Genomic DNA, 15,056 nt, shown 5'->3' on the forward strand with positions numbered 1-15,056 from the left:
TTTATAACCAGAAAAGGCTTTGCTATGCCAAACCTAGTGGGCAATATTACATCATTGACATCTTTGGACTTAAAAAGAGAAAGAAAAATTTAAGGTGGTTCTGAGTAGCTCTTTTCCATCTCTAAAGGGAGGGGGAATGTGACTGAAAATTGAAAATGGCCCTAAACAGTGACAGTAGGGATCCAGGTCAAATACAAAAAAGAACTTCCAGGCCTTCCTAAAATAACTATACTCAAGCCCTATCAGACTTACTGCTTTATGTAATAAATATTTGTTCAAAACTCTTTTACTATCTTGAAATAAAGTTCATAGATAATATAACCTATCTACAGGCATAATTTCAAAATCAACACATACTGCTGTAGCTGTAAAATGAATATGAATTTGTAAGTAATTTATAATAAACTGTGTATTTTAACATGTAGATGTTTAGGCATGACTTCACAAGAAGACATAATGGAAGAGACAGATGCACAACCTAAGAAAAATAAAACCTATTCAGTGGATTATCAACATGCTTCTTTTATACTTGAAACTTTGAAATAAAGAAAAAATATGTTTCTACATATGCTTGGAATCACTGTGATGCAACAGCTACAGTTGCACTGGAGTCTCAAAGTCTAGAAATGGTGTTACTATTGGTGATATGATTTTCTGAAATGGTGCACACAATACATATTAAAGGTCTGAGCTAAACATGTTTAAAACTGCAAGAAAATCTCAGAAAATTCAATGTGAATATATTAAAACACAGTTAGATTCTAGGCTTGGATACTTTTAAACAAGGTGACTTGTTTTTAACTACATGAATGTACAGTGGGGTATGTGACAGTCATGAGAGAGTCAGGACAATCCTACACTGTGTGGACCTGTTCACACATTGCGAGATGTCTAGCATCCCTAGTTCCTGCCCAGGAGACGCCAGTGACCCACTCCAGACCCTCCCTCACCTGCCTCACCATCCCTTGTCACTGTGACAATTAATAATGACTCGCCAGAAGACGAAAACTTTCCCTGAGGGCACAGTGCATCCCGCATTAGGAGCTATTGCTTTAGAACTTCACTAATCTCCCATCCTGAAGTCAGAGTGAGCGTCTGGGTACAAGGTCAGGCTTCAAGGGGCAGGGTCTGTGCTCTTCTTTGGGGGTATGATGGAACAGGGGATTCCAGGTCACAAATAAACTCCCTTCTCGATGGATCTCCACTCTTTTTTATTTACTTTTACCTTTTTTAAAGCCAAATATTTTAAAAGTCAAGTGATACATAAGTACCTGCCTACTACACACTTGCCCTCCAAAGCTCACTCCCCAAAAGCAAACACTTTCAGGTATTCCCCTAGTGTCTTGCTTCCAAAATTCTAAATAACATGCTTTTCTCTTCTCAGTTGATTTTTTAATCATAATTTTTAATAATTATATATTATATATGTTAATATATATTATAAAAATAATTTTTAACCACAAGTACTATCGATTGGCCTCCCAATAGGGAATACAAACTTTCATACCATATGTATAGCATATATTGAAATTAAGCTATTTTCATATAATGTTTTAGATTTGCACATGTATAATTTCATGTGATCCTCACAGAATTGTTGACAGGTATGTTGTCATATCATTCCCATTTAAAAGATAAGGAAATCAGAACACAGATAAATGTTGTGGCCAAGACCACATGACTAGAAAACAGCAAAGATGGAACTGGAGCCCAGAATATTTGCTCCTAATATACTGGTTTGTTTGTTTGTTTTTTCAATTTTACTTCAACAGCTATGGAACCATTTTGCTTAGAGTCTCGATTCTGGTAAAAACTCCCTCAAAGTCCTGTTCCAGTGGCACCTTCTTCATGAAACTTTCACCCCTGGGCAGGTCTTTTCTTTGTGTTTTCACAGCCGTTTGTCTGTGCCTCCATCATAGCCTTCGTCACAATGAATAATAAGTTTCTCTTTTCACAATGCTCAGAGTTAGAGTGTGAGCCCATCAAAGCCCTGGACAGTTTCTAATTCCTTTTTCTGTCCCCAGAGTGCAGCAGGGCATCAGGTGCCTAGAAGATGCTCAGTCGTCAGGGAACGTGAAGAGGCAACTTTAAGCAGAGGCCTGTGCTGGGGGCACAGAGATGACTAAAACAGAACACATTTCCTGACTTCCAAACCCCCAGGTTGGTAAACGTGTGGATGTAAGAGTGCTACTCTCTGAAACGGGTAGAGGAGTTACATTTCAAAAAGATAGATGCACAGAGACTAAAGTCCTCAAAGTTAAAACATTAGCCAAGATGACAGGAAGCAGAACACATAGAAGACAAACAAGATTCATAACATAATGGAAATCCTAAGGGGGAATGCAGTTAACAAAAGAAGAGTCTGGTAAAGATATGCTGTTACAAGAACAAAGATGGAAAATAATTTTTGGCAAATGAAGGTGATTTATAAGTAAGGCCGACAGGAGAAGTTTACATTAATCAAGATGAGGAATGGTAAATGTGTAGATTGATATTTTATCTGGAAGAATATTAAGTAGCTTTAACAATGGAGAAAATATCTTCGGCTTTTCAGGTGGCCAAGGAGAGAAAGGGAGAAGAATAATTTAAGAAGTTAAGCCTTTTTTGTCAATATGATAAGAGAGAAGGAGTAGAATTTAGCAATAAATGGGTCATGGATATGAAGTCGAAGGGAGTTTATGAAGATGTCAAAATCAAGCGCTATTGACAAATGGTGCAGAAAAAAGGAAAATAAAGGAGACAATTTTTTTTGTGAGGGCTGAGTAATTCTTTCGGTGCTCAGCTGAGTAAGAAGCAATGGCAATGAACACCCAGTAGAAATTCCAGTACATGTGTATAGTTGTGTCCATAAATGCCACCCAAAAGCATTTGAATTACCAGTCTTGCATTTCTTTTCTTTTTTAACCTAAGAAGGAAAACACTCTCATTAACTGTGCTAAATATCAGTTATAAATATATATAAACATATATGTAATTATAACTACAGTTATAAGAAAATAAATAACTCCAAAGAGGGGTCTTGCTCCTGAAAACGAGAACTAGGTTCCTGGTTCTTGCCAGATTTGCCAGACAGACACCCTGCAGGGGCTGTGTGGCCAAGACCAGCATCTCCTCCCAGTATCTCCTTCTCAGAAACTGACTGGATTTGAAATCTGTTAAAAATTAGGGGAAAAGCACACTGTCTTTATTCACAGACAACAGGAATTTGTATTTAGAAAATCCTGAGGAACACACACATAGAAAAAAAAAAAACTGCTAGAACTACTTTTGAAAAGTTTGGCAAAATTGCAGTACACAAGGTCAATATACAAAAATCAATTGTATTCCAATATACTAGCAATGAACAATCCAAAATGTTCTAAAACTGAATTTTGGTGATAGTTGCAAATCTGGGTAAATTTGCAAAAAGTAATTGAATTATACATTTAAAATGAGTATATTTTATGGTATGTAAATTATACCCCCATAAAGTATTTTTAAAATTGGAGGATGGCTCAGGCACAGTGGCTCAGGCTGTGATCCTAGCATTTTGGGAGACCAAGGCAGGAAGATCACTTGAGTCCAGATGTTCCAGATCAGGCTGGGCAACATAGTGAGACTCTATCTCTACAAAAAATAAAATAATTAGCTGGGCATGGTGACACATGTCTGTAGTCCTAGCTACTTGGGAGGCTAAGGTGGGAGGATCACTGGAGTCCAGGAGTTTGAGGCTGCGGTGAGCTATGATGCTACGTGCCACTGCACTCCAGACTAGGTGACAGAACAAGACCCTGTCTCTAAAAATTTTTACAAATTAGGGGATGTCAAAGAAGGAAAAACCACAATTTTTTTTTACAAAAGGAGGATTTTACTCCTTATCTACACCTAATTTTTATGTTGTAATATCTGGTGTCAAATACTCTGATTTTGAAGGATAGAGCCCCAAATGTGGTAATTCCAGGTCATTTTCAGAGTAGCAGTCAGATATACCACTGTCATAAACCTCAGTACTGACACCAGGAGGTAGAACTTTGACAATCACGTTTGATTGCCATTTATCTGACAGAGCACTGAGAAGTCTGGTTACAGAACAATAGGCCAAGGTAAAGCGAAAGGCAAGTCAGATGGCCAGTGATGGCTATGGGGGATCAGGGTCCTTATTCCCTGGGTTTGTGTGGATCATGCCTTAGAAGGACAAGAGGCATTGGGCACTTAGAAGGAAACTCCCTCCCCAACTTCCAAGACCCAGTCAGTTCCTTGGACCAGGGCAGGGGTCTTGGCTTTGGTAACTCAAAACTAACAGAATACTCGGAACTCTCAGCAACTCTCTGCATCTTTGCACATGCAGATGAAAATACACTCATGGGGATCTACAAATGATCATTGTAGAAAATGTCAGTGGCATAATTACCACCAATGGCCCTCTGCCTTTGGCCTTTTAAAGCCCTACATGGTTATAATTGAAGTCACATTTGTAAACATAAAACATTCCCAATAACGACTATAAGAATATTTAATACTTCTATGAACAGTTTGTATTTCCTGTCTAGAAATAGCATAAAAACCATCTTTGGAGTAAGTTTAGATGCTGAGCTCAGAAGCAAAGTTTTCAGATATAGTCTCCCATGCTCTGGTGATTGAAATAAACAGGTGCTCAACTGGAAAAAAAAATTCCTTTTTTTTCATGCAACAATAGAAATTCATGAACTGATTCTATGGCATTTAGGACTGTAGCCATTTTTATTCCAGCTTTGTTTTATTATTTTTAACCTATTATTTTTTAGAACTATTGAGTGACTTATGAAAAATACAGTAACCCATTGTCATCTGCAATATTTTAGGAGTACTCTGTTAGTGAAATATTCTGGTTCAAAGAGAGTTGACTAATTATAAAGAATAGTAATAACAGTCAGAATAATACTTAGAAGCATTTACTAGGTCTTGAAACAAACTTATCTTAATATTCTGCAAAGAAGTTTTAGTGAGAAAACTAAAGCGACTTGTTTGTAATCAGGAGTAGTTCCATAGATTTCCTATGGGCCAAGCACTCTCTTAAGTATTTTATATACAAGTATTTTATATACATGTATTTTATAAACATGTTTTATATACATGTTTTTTATGTTATCATAAAAAAATCCAAGGAGAAACTATGATTATTCTTATTTTACAAATGAGATTTGGGAATAATTTTTGCCAAAAATTGCTATTAAATTTGTAGCTAGAATCTCATTAGAGTCTACCTGGTTCTAAAGTGTATTCACACCTTTCTTCTTTGTGGTATCCAGCAATCCTTCTTTGATGATAGAAGATGCTTATTAAGTCATACAAGGATGTAAATATGAAACTGAATTATTTCCAGAAAAAGCTAGTTACATAGTCTCTCTTTTGTCAAAAATATCATCATCATCATTCATAACAAACATCTGCCATCCCCAAAAACAGCCACCCAAATTTCATTAATGATACTGAGTTGTTGAAAATTCCTCATGCCTGGCAAGTAATGGTCACTTTGGATTCAAAATATCAGCTCAATAGAAGGAACCACAAAAGGAAACGATTCTGTGGCTTTGATACAAAGCATGCATTGAAAAGGTAATTTATAAGAAAGGCAGACTGAGTGGATTTCAGGATGAAATAATGAATGTTAAATTAGGCTTTTAAAATCTTGAATAAAGGAAGTTTCAAAGTGACCAAATACAATTTTGTTTAAAATTTTCCTCTTTTATATTAGCACTTTTTTTAGAATAGACAGTTATTCATCTTTAGCTGGCTCCTGTAATTAAATAAATTGATTTTTAAAAAGAGGGTTTTAATAAGATATTTCTGTTCTTGGTGCATTTTCATCTTTATCCACAATGTTCTCATAGAGTCCAAGAGCTAAAGAGTAATTTGAGGTTGCGCCCTTTTAGGACCAGGTGAAATGGCAATTGTCAAAGTAATGGGGTCAGCAGAGGGCTGAACAGCTTTTTCTTAATTCGCATGTGAAAGGGAATGTGGGCAAATTAACCTTGTATAACTAAATGTCCACTTTATTTGCTGCTGGGTAGCCATATTGCTAGAGCTAGATTCAACTTTTAAAATGGAACTCTTTGGACAATCCTGTAACAGCTCCTTTCACATTCTTGGTCATATGTGTACATAATAGTAAAACTCACGTGTTTAATACTACATACCAGGTTTTAGTGTTTTACATATATTATTTCATTCTCACAATAACACTATGAGATACTGATTTTGTCAGGATTCATTACAGAAAAAATGAAACCACTTTATGCAAGCTGGGATTCAATACAAGGAATTAGATGTTTACAAAGTTGTTGGAAAGGCTGAAGGAATAGGTTCTAGGCTGGGCCTCCAAAAGTAATTATCAGAGAAATACAGAACTCTCCTGCTAGGAAAGCTACTGCTACTTTCAAGGTCACTGAGAGCTAGTAAATCCAAGAATGCATCCCAGAGCAGGAATCTAGATTTGAGAAGCTGCTGCAGATCCCACCACTACCCCTGCCTTTGGCACCAAAGAAGCTGGGAAAAGGACGCTGGACCCCTGCTGCAGATGCAGCCTCACATCTCCAAGATCTAGCTTTCCAGCAGAAAAATGGCCAAGTGAGGTGAGAGAATGGCTTCCTCACATCTGCCTTCCAAATTTCAAACAAGCCAATCTAAATGACAAGACTGACCTAACATCCAAATCCCTACATGCCAAGGGGTTTGAGAAATGCACATATTAGCTTTTCAACCTCCACAGAAGGGCAAAGACCGCTGGAGGGAGGTGGAATATAGGATAAGCAAGGCAATCCACTTTATTCCAGGTAAGTACTATTATTATCATCCTTGTGCCTCACCCTTCAGTTTGATAGATAGGGTAACTGAGGCACAGAGGATTAAGTAAATGGCTCAGTCAGGTGTGGTGGCTCACACCTGTAATCCCAGCACTTCGGGAGGCCAAGGTGGGAGGATCACTTGAGGTCAGGAGTTCGAGACCAGCCTCGGCAACATGGTTAAACACCATCTCCACAAAAAATACAAAACTTGGCCAGGCATGGTGGTGCGTACCTGTAAGTCCCAGCTACTCCAGAACTGAAGCATGAGAATCCTTTGAACCCAGGAGGAGGAGGTTGCAGTGAGCTGAGATCGCACCACAGCACTCCAGCCAGACAACACAGCAAGACACTGTCTCAAACAAACAAACAAACAAAAAAGGAAATTGCTCAAGGTCACACTAACACAGTCTTCAAAGAACCCATGCTCTTAACCACTGGGCTTCACTCCTGAAAGTCCAGTTTGTCCTGTGCACACATAGGTTAAATGAAAATCCCAGTAGCATTTTTTTTTTTTTTGCTTAAGGTGAAATCTTTTTCAGTGATAAAAAAAATTTCAACAGTGTAAATCAGGAAAGAGCCAAAGCTCTAGTACACTACTGCACTCTTATTGACCTTTAGAACACTAAATAAAATCTACTTAGAGAGGATCCAGCAAAGCTTTTGAATTTCACTTTTTCAGAATCTCAACTGTTGATTCAGGTACCATTAGATGCTATTTGAGATGATGTTTTGATGGAGAATCAGGAATATTCAGCAATTCAACTTCAAGTGAACCCCTACTATTCACTAAATTGAAAGGCAAATCTCAGAATTTACTATTAAATGTGACAATGAGTCCCTTCCAGAGACACCAGAATCAGGCCTTCAGAGAGGAATAGAAATATTTCTCATCCCCTAGCCCAGACCTGGTGTGGCAGAGACACTGCCCAGTGTTTACCAAGCCCATTTACTTTCCTCCTGGGCCCCTTTGCAATTAGGCTCAGGCTATGTGAGTTCTGACTAATGGAAGATGGGTGGCAGTGATATACGTGACTTGCATGCCTGGCCACTCATTCTGCGACAACTAGGATATGTGCTGACAATGGTGGTGTCAAAAGATAGAAGAAACCTGAACTCTTCCTGCATGACTGCCAACCACATTGACTGTGATGTGAGGAAGCAATATATTTGTATCAAATTAAGCCACTGAGGTCTGGGACTGTTTGTTAGACAAGTTAGCTGACCTGGACCTTCTGCTACAGATCTTAGCAAATGCAAACCTGGGTCCAGTAGACCTAGCCTGCGGGCAGGGGCAGACCAAGTTAGATTTGTAAAAGAGCATATGAAAGAGTGTTACTCTCTGGATAGCCTTCATCTCATGGCATTTTTCCTACCTTTTCCTCATCAGCATCATCTCTTTTTTTCAAAATTAATCTAAGTGTTGCCATTTCCTTTGCTTTGCTTCTGTTTTGCAGGTCAGAGCAATGAACCTGGACACTGTTGGAGATGGAAAAAAAGAACTAAGATGGAGTCAGAGAAAAGAGACCCTACCTGTAATTGCTGGATGTGTAAATGCCTTAGACAGTTCCACCCTGGAAAAAGTAATCCCTTCCAAATGCTGAAACCAGGCCATCAGGATCAGCTCTCTTCTACCTGAGATGGGTGCAAGCTGGGTAAAAAGACATCAGGAAGAAAGGGGATTTATGCTTGCTCTTCGGTGGACCAGTGGGAATTACTGGGACAGAATGCAATGCAAGGTTCTCCTTTATTACAACATACGAACAGGCTAAACCAGATTTCCCTCCCTAAGAAAAAAAACTAAAGCTCTTTAAAAGCACCATTTATGAACAATAGCAAATATGTTCATTGTAGATCACTTTTAGCTGTTCATTAAACCAAATCCCCTGGGGACATTTTATGCCAATGCTTTGGAAATTAGTCCTTGTTACTTTATGTAATTGAAAACAATAAAGCTAAGTGCCTGTTACACTCTTCTGTAATTTGAAACAGGGACTTGCAACCTCAGGTCCTATCTCCAGGCCCTTCAGTGGCCTCAGAGGTAATGATGGGAAACTGTGTGTTATATTCATTATATCAGAAAACCTTGCAGAAATGGGACATTTAACTTGAAGCTGTATGAGCTCACTAAAATGCCAAGTCTCTGCTTTTTGACTGAGATGACATCAGTTTAGTACAATAATTGATTGTCTAAAAGGATAATGATTGATAATTGATTATCTCATGCTATCTGGGAACTTTAAATAATAGTCATTTAATGTCTTAGATTAATATAAATGGGATAAATTAATCATGCTATAAGACTTTCAAAAAGAAGACCCTTTAAGAAATAGGCTTCACATAGAAAAAAACTATTAACAGTTAAAAAATCTAGCCAAAAAGTGGAAACAGCCCAAATGTCTGCCTCCTGATGAATGGAAATATGAAATGTGGTATATCCATTGTCTTAGTCTATTTTTCACTGCTATAACAGAGTACCACAGACTGGGTAATTTATAAAGAAAAGAAGTTTATCTGGCTCATGGTTCTGCAAGCTGAGAAATCCAAGACTACGGTCCAGCAACTGGTGAGGGCAATCCTATAGCAGAAGGCAAAAGCAAACATGTAAGACAGACAGAGGAAAGCCAAACTCATCCTTTTAATCAGTAATCCACTGCTGAGATAACTAACCCACTCCCTCCATAGTAGCGTTAATCCCCTCATGAGGGTGGAACCCTCATGACCTAATCCCTTCTTTAAAGTTCCCAGTTCTTAATACTGTTACTATGGGAATGAAGTTTCAACATGAGTTTTGGTGGGAACATTAAACCATAGCATCCACACAATGAAGTATCATTCCATGATAAGGAATGAAGACTTGATAGATATTATAACATGAACCTCAAAAAATTACACTTAGTGAAAGAAACCAGTTACAAAAGACTATATATTATGATTCTATTTATATGAAAAGTCCATCCAATGCAAATCTGTAGAGACAGAAAGTAGATTAGTGATTATCTAAGGCTGAGATGCAGGAGAATGGGGAATATGGGGAATGACTCTTAATAGCTATGAGGTTTCTCTTTTGGATAATGAAAATTAGATTGTGATGATATATATATATATATCTGTAAATATATGAAAACAATGGAATTGTACACTTAAACAGGTAAATTTTATGGTACAGGCATATGTCAGAGATAATGCAGGTTTAATTCCAGACTACCACAATAAAGTGAATATTGCAATAAAGCCAGTCACACAAACTTTGTTTCCCAGTACATATAAAAGTTATGTTTATACTATACTGTAATCTATTAAGTGTGCAATAACATTTTGTCTAAAAACAACAATTTACATGCTTTAATTGAAAAATACTTTATTACTTAAAAAAGGCTAACAATCATCTGAGCCTTCAGCTAGTCTTAGTCTTTGCTGGTGAAGGGTCTGGCTTCAATGTTGATGGCTGCTGACTAATCAGGGTGGTGCTTGCTGAAGGTTAGGGTGGCTGTGGGAATTTATTAAAATAAGACAATGATTTACCACATTGATTGATTCTTCCTGTCATGAAAAGTTTTTCTGTAGTGTGTGATTCTGTTTGCTATTTTATCCACAGTATAACTTCTTTCAAAATTAGAGTCAATCCCCTCAAACCCTGCCACTGCTTTATCAACTAAATTCATGTAATATTCTAAATCCTTTGTTGTCATTTGAACAATGTTCACAGTATCTTCAACAAATGTAGATTCCATCTGAAGAAACTACTTTCTTTTCTCATTCACAACAAGTAATTGGGAAAATTTTAGAGAATATATTCAAGTATAAAGAAGAAATATTACCACCACTGCCTAGTAATAACCTTTGTTAACATTTTGGCATGTTTCTTTCTAAGGTTTTATATATATTTATGTTTATTTATGACCTAATTAAGTTCAGACTATAAATTCATTTTTGTAGATTACAATATCATGACGAGCCTCCAGTTGGCAATGGCTGCTAAAAAGCCTAGAGTCAAAAGCACAAAGCCTTACAGCATTCATGTTGTGAACAAAATACTCCCAGCTTAACTTTATGTTTTTCTATTCAGACTTCTTTCATCCTATTTTCCATGGTCCTTTATTTCCATATTTAATATAATTTTGTTATATGTAGTTTCATAAAACATTCTAAAGGCTTTCTAAAATAATTATTTTCATCATAATCATTTTTAAGTATACAGTTCAGTTGTGTTGAGTGTACTCTCATAGTTGTACGACAGATCTCCAGAACTTTTCCATCTCGAAGTATTGAAACTCATTGAACAACTCTCCATTTTTTCCTCCTCTCGTACTCCTGGTAACAACCATTCTACTTTCTGTTTCTGTGAATTTGACTACTTTGGATACCTTACATAATTGAAATTATACAGTATTTGCCTTTGTAACTGGCTTATTTCACTTAGCATAATGTTCTCAGTTTATTCACATTGTAGCACATGACAAGATTTCCCTTTTTTTAAGACAGAGTCTCACTCTATTACCCAGGCTGGAGTGCAGTGGTGCAATCTCAGCCCACTGCAACCTCCACCTCCCAGGTTCAAGAAATTCTCATGCCTCTGCCTCCCGAGTAGTTGGAATTATAGGTGCACATCCCCAAGCCCAGCTAATTTTTGTGTTTTCAGGAGAGATGGGGTATTGCCATGTTGGCCAGGCTGGTTTGGAACTCCTGACCTCAAGCAATCTGCCCACCTCAGTCTCCAAAGGGCTGGGATTACAGGTATGAGCCACCATACCTGATCGATATTTCCTTTCTTTTTGAAGATGAATAACCCATTGTTATATTCCACAATAGTCCCCTTATCCACAGGAGTTATGCCTCAAGACCCCCAGCATATCCCTGAAACTACGGGTCTGCTATGTTTTTTCCTATACGTACATACCTATGATAAAGTTTAATTTATAAATTAAGGCACCATAACAGATTAACAACAATAACTAATAATAAGATGGAACACTTATAAAAATATACTGTAATAAAAGTGTGTGAATGTGGTATCTTTCTCTCTCTCTCTCTCTCAGTATCTTATTGTATGTGATTTTTTGGACCACAGTTGAATACTAGTTACTGAAACCACAAAGAGTGAAATCAGGAATAAGAAGGGACTATTGCACAGCATTTTGTTTATCCATTCACCCAACCATGGACATTTGGGTTGCTTCCACTTCTTGGCTATTGTGAATAATGCTGCTATGACATGGATGTGCAAATCTCTTTGAGAGTCCCCTTTCAATTATTTTAGACATACAGACAGAAGCAGGATTTCTGAATCATATTATAGTTCTATTTTTAATTTTTTGAGGAAACCATTATACTTTTTTCATAGTAGTTTCACCATTCCCACCAACAGTGCACAGGATTACAATTTCTCAACATTCTTGTCCACACTTTTTATTTTCTGTTTGTTTGTTTATAGTAGCCATCATAACGGATGTGAGGTGATATTCCATTGTGATTTTGTTTTGCATTGTTCTAATGATTAGTGGTGTTGAGCATCATTTCATATTCTTGTTGGTTACTTGTATATCACCTTTAGAGAAATGCCTATTCAAGTTCTTTGCCCATTTTTGATCAGGTTGTTTTTTGTTGTTGAATTGTAGGAGCTCTTCATATATTCTGGATGTTAAGCACTTATCAGCTATCTGATCTGCAAATATTTTCTCCCATTCACTTATTAATTCTGTTAATTGTGTCCTTTAATGCACAAAGGTTTTAAAGTTTTATGTAGTCCCATTTGTCTATTTGTGGTTTTGTTGCCTATGCTTTTGGTGTCACATATAAGAAATCATTGCCAAGTCCAATGTCATGAAAACTTTCCCCTATGTTTTCTTCTAGGGGTTTTATAGTTTTGGTTATTATGTGTTGGCCCTTAATACATTTTAATTTAATTTTCATATATAGCATAAGATAAATGCATAATTTCATTCTTTTGCATGTGGATATATAGTTTCCCTTGAGCCATTTGTTGAAGAGATCGACCTCTTCCCATTGAGTGGTCTTGGAACCCTTGTCAAAGACTGCTTTACCATATATTTGAGGGTTTATTTCAGGCCTCTCTCTTCTATTATATTAATCAACATGCCTGTTTTTATGCCAGTATCACACTGTTTTGATTACTATAGCTTTTTGTATGTTTTGAAAACAGAAAGTGTAAGACCACCACCTTTGTTGTTTTTTGTTTGTTTGTTTGTTTGTTTGTTTGTTTTGTGATGGAGTCTCACTCTGTCACCCAGGCTGGAGTGCAGTGGCACAATCTCGGCTCACTGCAACCTCAGCCTCCCAGGTTCAAGTGATTCTCCTGCCTCAGTCTCCCAAGTAGCTGGGACTACAGGTATGTACCTCTACGCCTGGCTAATTTTTTTGTATTTTTAGTAGAGACAGAGTTTCGCCATGTTAGCCAGGATTGTGTCCATCTCCTGACCTCGTGATCCGCCCACCTCAGCCTCTCAAAGTTCTGGGATTACAGGCGTGAGCCACCATGCCCGGCCCCACCTTTGTTATTTTTTAAGATTGTTTTGGTTATTCAATATCTCATGAGATTTTATAGGAATTTTAGGATGGCATTTTCTATTTCTGCAAAAAAGCCATTGGGATTTTGATAGAGATTGCATTGAATCTGTAGATGGCTTTTGGTAGTATAAGCATCTTAACAATATTAAGTCTTCCCTACACATTAGGTACAGTGTATACTGCTTGAGTGATGGGTGCACCAAAATCTCAGAAATCATTACTAAATAATTTATTCATGTAACCAAACACCACCTGTTCCCCAAAAACCTAATGAAATAAAAAATAATTTTTTAAAAAAACAATGTTAAGTCTTTCAATTCTTGAACCTGGGATGTCTTTTTATTTATTTGAGTCTTCTTTAATTCCTTTCAGCAATGTTGTGTAGTTTTCAGGTAAAAGTGTATCTCCTTGGTTAGAATTATTCCTAAGTATGTTATTCTTTCTTATGCTGCTGTAAATGGAATTGTTTTCATTTCCTTTTCAGATTGTTTGTTGTTAGTATATAAAAACACAATTGATTTTTGCATGTTGATTTTGTATCCTGAAACTTTGCTGAATTTGTTCATTAGTTCTAACAGGTTTTTTTTTTTTTTTTTAATAGAATCTTTAGGATTTCTACATATAAGATTATGTCATCTGCAAACAGATAATTTTTCTTCTTTTCTTATTTGGATGCAACAAACAATTTTTAAATACAATAAAATTTATAAACCACTTTTTTTCTCTCAATCGTATTTTCCACATCATTAAAAATATTTTGTAGACATCGTTTTAATTGTTGCATATAAGTCCATCATCTAGATGTGCTATAATTCACATGAGCATTCCTCATTTAGGTTGCTTTAAATTTATATTATGATAAACAATATTCTAGAACATAACTTTATGTATAGTTCTTTGGTCACATATAAAATTCTTTTTTCCTTGTGATAGGGTCCTAGAAATTGCACCACTGGGTCAAAGATTATAAATATTTAAAGACTTTTGACACTTTTTTTTAGTTTGGAAATGCATAACTTTAAAAATAGTAATTGAACATATAATATTTGAATACCTTATATCTATTCTTTGAAAATTTACAATATATCTTACATTTTTAGATGGCATAAAATACACCATCTTTGTAGCTTTAAATATACAAATATATCAATTATATTTTATTATCATGTTGAGCTCTTTTATTAACACTTACATTCCTCTCCAAGTCCTACTTCCTCTTTGCTGGGGTGTTAAGTAGCCAGTACCAAAGGGTGGGTTCCCAGAGGCCAGGATGGGGTGGGGTAGTCTACTCCAGGACGTACAAAGTAGGAGGCAATCAAGTGGCCCATTTTAGACAAAGTTCATGGGAGCAGAGTGTGAGGCTGAGAGTCTTTCTTCCAAGGAGATATAGAATGAGCCTGAAGGGCCTGAGGTTAGGCTGGACTTAATGAGGCTCAAACAGCAGGGTGTCAATTGGAAAGTGGGGAGATTTGGGTTGTCACAGTAATTGGGCGGGCATTGAGTAAACAGGGGTCACAGATTCTAGAAACATTGTGTTGCTTGAGACTGTCCTCTAAAATAACTTTCCAGCCCCCAGTGCTATTTATTATCTCTCCCACTGATACACACTAGGCTAGTTTTGTGCTGACACATTTAGATTCCAAGAGCTACCCTGTATTGTATTCCCTTAACAATTAAAGACCATAGAAATGTAGACATGCAGTGAGTGAATAACTTCAAAGTCCCTAA

At 36.8% G+C, this 15,056-nt stretch overlaps 1 long non-coding RNA gene across 1 annotated transcript; it reads left to right on the forward strand.

Annotated features, from left to right (window-relative positions):
• The first annotated feature begins 1,377 nt into the window (after window positions 1–1,377).
• LOC131382620 (uncharacterized) lies at window positions 1,378–14,043 on the forward strand. The gene is made up of 2 exons (XR_009212185.1): window positions 1,378–2,160; window positions 8,258–14,043. It is a non-coding gene; the product is annotated as an uncharacterized LOC131382620 (long non-coding RNA).
• The last annotated feature ends 1,013 nt before the right edge of the window (window positions 14,044–15,056 follow it).

This window comes from Hylobates moloch, unplaced genomic scaffold (assembly GCF_009828535.3).
Source record: "Hylobates moloch isolate HMO894 unplaced genomic scaffold, HMol_V3 SCAFFOLD_2, whole genome shotgun sequence".
Classification (NCBI taxonomy): domain Eukaryota; kingdom Metazoa; phylum Chordata; class Mammalia; order Primates; family Hylobatidae; genus Hylobates; species Hylobates moloch.